Source organism: Syngnathus scovelli, unplaced genomic scaffold, assembly GCF_024217435.2.
Source record: "Syngnathus scovelli strain Florida unplaced genomic scaffold, RoL_Ssco_1.2 HiC_scaffold_151, whole genome shotgun sequence".
Taxonomy (NCBI): domain Eukaryota; kingdom Metazoa; phylum Chordata; class Actinopteri; order Syngnathiformes; family Syngnathidae; genus Syngnathus; species Syngnathus scovelli.
The window spans coordinates 25,001-32,464 of NW_026061244.1; positions in this window are offsets into that span (position 1 = coordinate 25,001).

The window sequence follows — 7,464 nt, forward strand, 5'->3', positions numbered from 1 at the left end:
GGCCGCCTCGCGCCGGATTCGGCCCCGCTCATTCGTCGGAGTGACCGCCCGACGCGGGCATCGCTAGATTAGCCGTGGCCCCGATCCTTCCCCATCGACAGCCTTTCGCCCCCTGTACTCCGGCCTGTTAATAGAGGCGGCCGGTACCCCCACCTTGGATGAGCCAGAATCCTTGACGGACCATTCGCAGATTTTTGCCCGGGCTTTGTTTACCGAGGCGGCCGGTACCTCCGTCTGCCTTGGATGGACCGCATCCGCAGATTTTCGTCCGGCCTTAGCTTAAGGAGACGGCCGTTGCCTCCGATCCTCCGGGCTAGAGCCGGGTGAGGTCGTCTCGAACCACGTGCCTGAAGGCCGCCTACGCCGGATTCGGCCCCGCTCATTCGTCGGAGTGACCGCCCGACGCGGGCATCGCTAGATTAGCCGTGGCCCCGATCCTTCCCCATCGACAGCCTTTCGCCCCCTTCGCTCCGGCCTCTGAGGCGGCCGGTACCCCTTTCTTGGATGAGACAGAACCCTTGACGGGCCGTTCGCAGATTTTTGCCCGGGCTTTATTTACCGAGGCGGCCGGTACCTCCGTCTGCCTTGGATGGACCGCATCCGCAGATTTTCGTCCGGCCTTAGCTTAAGGAGACGGCCGTTGCCTCCGATCCTCCGGGCTAGAGCCGGGTGAGGTCGTCTCGAACCACGTGCCTGAAGGCCGCCTACGCCGGATTCGGCCCCGCTCATTCGTCGGAGTGACCGCCCGACGCGGGCATCGCTAGATTAGCCGTGGCCCCGATCCTTCCCCATCGACAGCCTTTCGCCCCCTTCGCTCCGGCCTCTGAGGCGGCCGGTACCCCTTTCTTGGATGAGAGAGAACCCTTGACGGGCCGTTCGCAGATTTTTGCCCGGGCTTTATTTACCGAGGCGGCCGGTACCTCCGTCTGCCTTGGATGGACCGCATCCGCAGATTTTCGTCCGGCCTTAGCTTAAGGAGACGGCCGTTGCCTCCGATCCTCCGGGCTAGAGCCGGGTGAGGTCGTCTCGAACCACGTGCCTGAAGGCCGCCTACGCCGGATTCGGCCCCGCTCATTCGTCGGAGTGACCGCCCGACGCGGGCATCGCTAGATTAGCCGTGGCCCCGATCCTTCCCCATCGACAGCCTTTCGCCCCCTTCGCTCCGGCCTCTGAGGCGGCCGGTACCCCTTTCTTGGATGAGACAGAACCCTTGACGGGCCGTTCGCAGATTTTTGCCCGGGCTTTATTTACCGAGGCGGCCGGTACCTCCGTCTGCCTTGGATGGACCGCATCCGCAGATTTTCGTCCGGCCTTAGCTTAAGGAGACGGCCGTTGCCTCCGATCCTCCGGGCTAGAGCCGGGTGAGGTCGTCTCGAACCACGTGCCTGAAGGCCGCCTCGCGCCGGATTCGGCCCCGCTCATTCGTCGGAGTGACCGCCCGACGCGGGCATCGCTAGATTAGCCGTGGCCCCGATCCTTCCCCATCGACAGCCTTTCGCCCCCTTCGCTCCGGCCTCTGAGGCGGCCGGTACCCCTTTCTTGGATGAGACAGAACCCTTGACGGGCCGTTCGCAGATTTTTGCCCGGCCTGTGTTTAAGGAGGCGGCCGGTACCTCCCTCCTTGGATGACCAACAACCCTTGACGGGCCATTCGCAGATTTTTGCCCGGCCTGTGTTTAAGGAGGCGGCCGGTACCTCCCTCCTTGGATGACCAACAACCCTTGACGGGCCATTCGCAGATTTTTGCCCGGCCTGTGTTTAAGGAGGCGGCCGGTACCTCCCTCCTTGGATGACCAACAACCCTTGACGGGCCATTCGCAGATTTTTGCCCGGCCTGTGTTTAAGGAGGCGGCCGGTACCTCCCACCTTGGATGACCCACTACCCTTGACGGGCCCATTCGCAGATTTTTGCCCGGCCTGTGTTTAGGGAGGCGACCGGTCCTCCGTAGCTTGATCGGATTTCCCTTCCGGCCTGTGTTTAAGGAGGCGGCCGGTCCTCCGTAGCTTGACCGGATTTCCCTTCCAGCCTGTGTTTAAGGAGGCGGCTGGTCCTCCCCGGTCGGTTGCCAAGCGACCGGGACCCGCAAGTGGGCAGGAACCGTCCACCCAACGCCGGCGAGCCGGGGCCGGTGGGGGCCCTACCAAGGCGGGTCTAACTTCAGGCGGTGCAAACGGGGGAGGGGGGTAAGGACGGCTGCCGGGAGCAGACAGCCGTCCCCGGGAGGGGGTAGTAGCTTCGCGGCGGCCGCCGGGAGCAGACGGCCGTCCGCGCATTCTGCCAATGCCTGTAGGACTTTGAATATTTCACAGCCGTGCTGTGGCACTTAGAAAATTTTTCAGAGACGTGGCACTTAGAAAGTTTTTCAGAGATGTGGCACTTTGAAAGTTTTTGAGAGATGTGGCACTTTGAAAGTTTTTGAGAGATGTGGCACTTAGAAATTTTTTGAGAGATGTGGCACTTAGAAATTTTTTGAGAGATGTGGCACTTTGAAAATTTTTGAGAAATGTGGCACTTAGAAAATTTTCTCTCTCTCTCTGGAAGTGCCGTGCCTTCTTCAGTTCTGCTATCCGAGCAGGGGACGCTTGCTGGCGGCCGTTACCAGCGCTCGGACCAGGCCCAATTGATTTGCATGGAAAACAATTGCGTCCCCCATGCTCGTTCTGACTATATTTTGCGAAAGGGGGGTAAAGTGATGAGTACACTAAGTGGGGGGACCAACCCATGTACTCTAGAAAAAGTACATGGGTTGACAAAAGACCAGTTGGTAATGCACCCCTGGTACCCAAACCCCTGGTACCTTTAGGCACTTAGAAAAAATTTCGCCCAAATTTGGAGGTCGCTCCAGGGGAAGAGGCCGAATTTTCGCCTATTACGGCCGACCGCGGGAACCAGCCGAGGCGGACGCTTTTCGGCGCAAGAGCCGTTGGCACTTAGAAAATATTCGCTAAACTTCAAAGGACCTCCAGGGGAAGAGGCCGAATTGTCACTTTTTCTGGCCGACATCGGGAACCAGCCGAGTCGGACTCTTTACGGCGGAGCAGCCGTTGGCACTTAGAAAATATTCGCCAAACTCGGCCGGACTTCCAGGGGAAGAGGCCGAATTGTCACTTGTTCTGCCCGACATCGGGAACCAGCCGAGTCGGACACTTTAAGGCGGAGCAGCCGTTGGCACTTAGAAAATATTCGCCAAACTTGAACGGACCTCCAGGGGAAGAGGCCGAATTTTCACCTGTTCTGGCCGACATCGGGAACCAGCCGAGTCGGACGCTTTAAGGCGGAGCAGCCGTTGGCACTTAGAAAATATTCCCCAAACTTGAACGGACCTCCAGGGGAAGAGGCCGAATTTTCACTTGTTCTGGCCGACATCGGGAACCAGCCGAGTCGGACGCTTTAAGGCGGAGCAGCCGTTGGCACTTAGAAAATATTCGTTAAACTTCAACTGACCTCCAGGGGAAGAGGCCGAATTTCCACTTATTCTGGCCGACATCGGGAACCAGCCGAGTCGGACGCTTTACGGCGGAGCAGCCGTTGGCACTTAGGAAATATTCGCCTTAACTCGGCCGGACTTCCAGGGGAAGAGGCCGGATTTTCACTTGTTCTGGCCGACATCGGGAACCAGCCGAGTCGGACTCTTTACGGCGGAACAGCCGTTGGCACTTAGGAAATATTCGCCGAACTCGGCCGGACTTCCAGGGGAAGAGGCCGATTTTTCACTTGTTCTGGCCGACATCGGGAACCAGCCGAGTCGGACCCTTTACGGCGGAACAGCCGTTGGCACTTAGGAAATATTTGCCTTAACTCGGCCGGACTTCCAGGGGAAGAGGCCGGATTTTCACTTGTTCTGGCCGACATCGGGAACCGGCCGAGTCGGACACTTTAAGGCTGAGCAGCCGTTGGCACTTAGGAAATATTCGCCTTAACTCGGCCGGACTTCCAGGGGAAGAGGCCGGATTTTCACTTGTTCTGGCCGACATCGGGAACCAGCCGAGTCGGACACTTTAAGGCTGAGCAGCCGTTGGCACTTAGGAAATATTCGCCTTAACTCGGCCGGACTTCCAGGGGAAGAGGCCGGATTTTCACTTGTTCTGGCCGACATCGGGAACCAGCCGAGTCGGACTCTTTACGGCGGAACAGCCGTTGGCACTTAGGAAATATTTGCCTTAACTCGGCCGGACTTCCAGGGGAAGAGGCCGAATTTTCACTTGTTCTGGCCGACATCGGGAACCAGCCGAGTCGGACTCTTTACGGCGGAACAGCCGTTGGCACTTAGGAAATATTCGCCGAACTTGGCCGGACTTCCAGGGGAAGAGGCCGATTTTTCACTTGTTCTGGCCGACATCGGGAACCAGCCGAGTCGGACTCTTTACGGCGGAACAGCCGTTGGCACTTAGGAAATATTTGCCTTAACTCGGCCGGACTTCCAGGGGAAGAGGCCGAATTTTCACTTGTTCTGGCCGACATCGGGAACCAGCCGAGTCGGACTCTTTACGGCGGAACAGCCGTTGGCACTTAGGAAATATTCGCCGAACTTGGCCGGACTTCCAGGGGAAGAGGCCGATTTTTCACTTGTTCTGGCCGACATCGGGAACCAGCCGAGTCGGACCCTTTACGGCGGAACAGCCGTTGGCACTTGGGAAATATTTGCCTTAACTCGGCCGGACTTCCAGGGGAAGAGGCCGATTTTTCACTTGTTCTGGCCGACATCGGGAACCAGCCGAGTCGGACTCTTTACGGCGGAACAGCCGTTGGCACTTAGGAAATATTTGCCTTAACTCGGCCGGACTTCCAGGGGAAGAGGCCGAATTTTCACTTGTTCTGGCCGACATCGGGAACCAGCCGAGTCGGACTCTTTACGGCGGAACAGCCGTTGGCACTTAGAAAATATTCGTTAAACTTCAACTGACCTCCAGGGGAAGAGGCCGAATTTTCACTTGTTCTGGCCGACATCGGGAACCAGCCGAGTCGGACTCTTTACGGCGGAACAGCCGTTGGCACTTAGAAAATATTCGTTAAACTTCAACTGACCTCCAGGGGAAGAGGCCGAATTTTCACTTGTTCTGGCCGACATCGGGAACCAGCCGAGTCGGACGCTTTTCGGCGGAGCAGCCGTTGGCACTTAGAAAATATTCGTTAATCTTGAACGGACCTCCAGGGGAAGAGGCCGAATTTCCACTTATTCTGGCCGACATCGGGAACCAGCCGAGTCGGACGCTTTACGGCGGAGCAGCCGTTGGCACTTAGGAAATATTTGCCTTAACTCGGCCGGACTTCCAGGGGAAGAGGCCGATTTTTCACTTGTTCTGGCCGACATCGGGAACCAGCCGAGTCGGACCCTTTACGGCGGAACAGCCGTTGGCACTTAGGAAATATTTGCCTTAACTCGGCCGGACTTCCAGGGGAAGAGGCCGATTTTTCACTTGTTCTGGCCGACATCGGGAACCAGCCGAGTCGGACTCTTTACGGCGGAACAGCCGTTGGCACTTAGGAAATATTCGCCAAAATGTTCCGGACCTCCAGGGGAAGAGGCCGAATATTCACTCGTTCTGGCCGACATCGGGAACCAGCCGAGTCGGACACTTTACGGCGGAGCAGCCGTTGGCACTTAGGAAATATTCGTTAAACTTCAACTGACCTCCAGGGGAAGAGGCCGAATTTTCACTTGTTCTGGCCGACATCGGGAACCAGCCGAGTCGGTCTCTTTACGGCGGAGCAGCCGTTAGCACTTAGGAAATATTCGCCGAACTTGGCCGGACTTCCAGGGGAAGAGGCCGGATTTTCACTTGTTCTGGCCGACATCGGGAACCAGCCGAGTCGGACACTTTACGGCGGAGCAGCCGTTGGCACTTAGGAAATATTTGCCTTAACTCGGCCGGACTTCCAGGGGAAGAGGCCGGATTTTCACTTGTTCTGGCCGACATCGGGAACCAGCCGAGTCGGACACTTTAAGGCTGAGCAGCCGTTGGCACTTAGGAAATATTTACCTTAACTCGGCCGGACTTCCAGGGGAAGAGGCCGATTTTTCACTTGTTCTGGCCGACCGGGTGAACCGGCCGAGGCGGACACTTTACGGCGGAGCAGCCGTTGGCACTTAGGAAATATTCGCCAAAATGTTCCGGACCTCCAGGGGAAGAGGCCGAATTTTCACTTGTTCTGGCCGACCGGGGGAACCGGCCGAGGCGGACACTTTACGGCGGAGCACCCGTTGGCACTTAGAAAATATTCGCCAAAATGTTCCGGACCTCCAGGGAAAGAGGCCGAATTTTCGCTCGTTCGGGCCGACCGGGAGAACCGGCCGAGGCGGACACTTTACGGCGGTTGAGCCGTTGGCACTTAGGAAATATTCGCCAAAATGTTCCGGACCTCCAGGGGAAGAGGCCGAATTTTCACTTGTTCTGGCCGACCGGGGGAACCAGCCGAGGCGGACACTTTACGGCGGAGCACCCGTTGGCACTTAGAAAATATTCGCCAAAATGTTCCGGACCTCCAGGGAAAGAGGCCGAATTTTCGCTCGTTCGGGCCGACCGGGAGAACCGGCCGAGGCGGACACTTTACGGCGGTTGAGCCGTTGGCACTTAGAAATTATTCAGACTTCCATCAAACACACATCGGCCTTTTGCCGTCACTGCCCGGGATGGGCACCGTGGTAGCTCGGACAGTTCGTGTGACAGCTTCCGCTGGCACTTAGACAATTTTTAAAATGAAAATAAACAGTTCTGCACATACGTGCCGACTATATTTTGCGAAAGGGGGGTAAAGTGATGAGTACACTAACTGGGGGGACCAAGTACATAAAGCCTACCCCTGGTACCTCAGAGAGGCCGAATTGACACATTTTGTGTCCGACCGCGGGAACCAGCCGAGGCGGACGCTTTTCGGCGCAAGAGCCGTTGGCACTTAGAAAATATTCGTTAATCTTGAACGGACCTCCAGGGGAAGAGGCCGAATTTTCACTTGTTCTGGCCGACATCGGGAACCAGCCGAGTCGGACGCTTTACGGCGGAGCAGCCGTTGGCACTTAGGAAATATTCGTTAATCTTGAACGGACCTCCAGGGGAAGAGGCCGAATTTTCACTTGTTCTGGCCGACATCGGGAACCAGCCGAGTCGGACGCTTTACGGCGGAGCAGCCGTTGGCACTTAGAAAATATTCGTTAAACTTCAACTGACCTCCAGGGGAAGAGGCCGAATTTCCACTTGTTCTGGCCGACATCGGGAACCAGCCGAGTCGGACGCTTTACGGCGGAAGAGCCGATGGCACTTAGAAAATATTCGTTAAACTTGACAGGACCTCCAGGGGAAGAGGCCGAATTTTCGCTCGTTCAGGCCGACCGGAGGAACCGGCCGAGTCGGACACCTTACGGCGGAAGAGCCGATGGCACTTAGAAAATATTCGCCAAAATGTTCCGGACCTCCAGGGGAAGAGGCCGAATTTTCACTTGTTCAGGCCGACCGGAGGAACCGGCC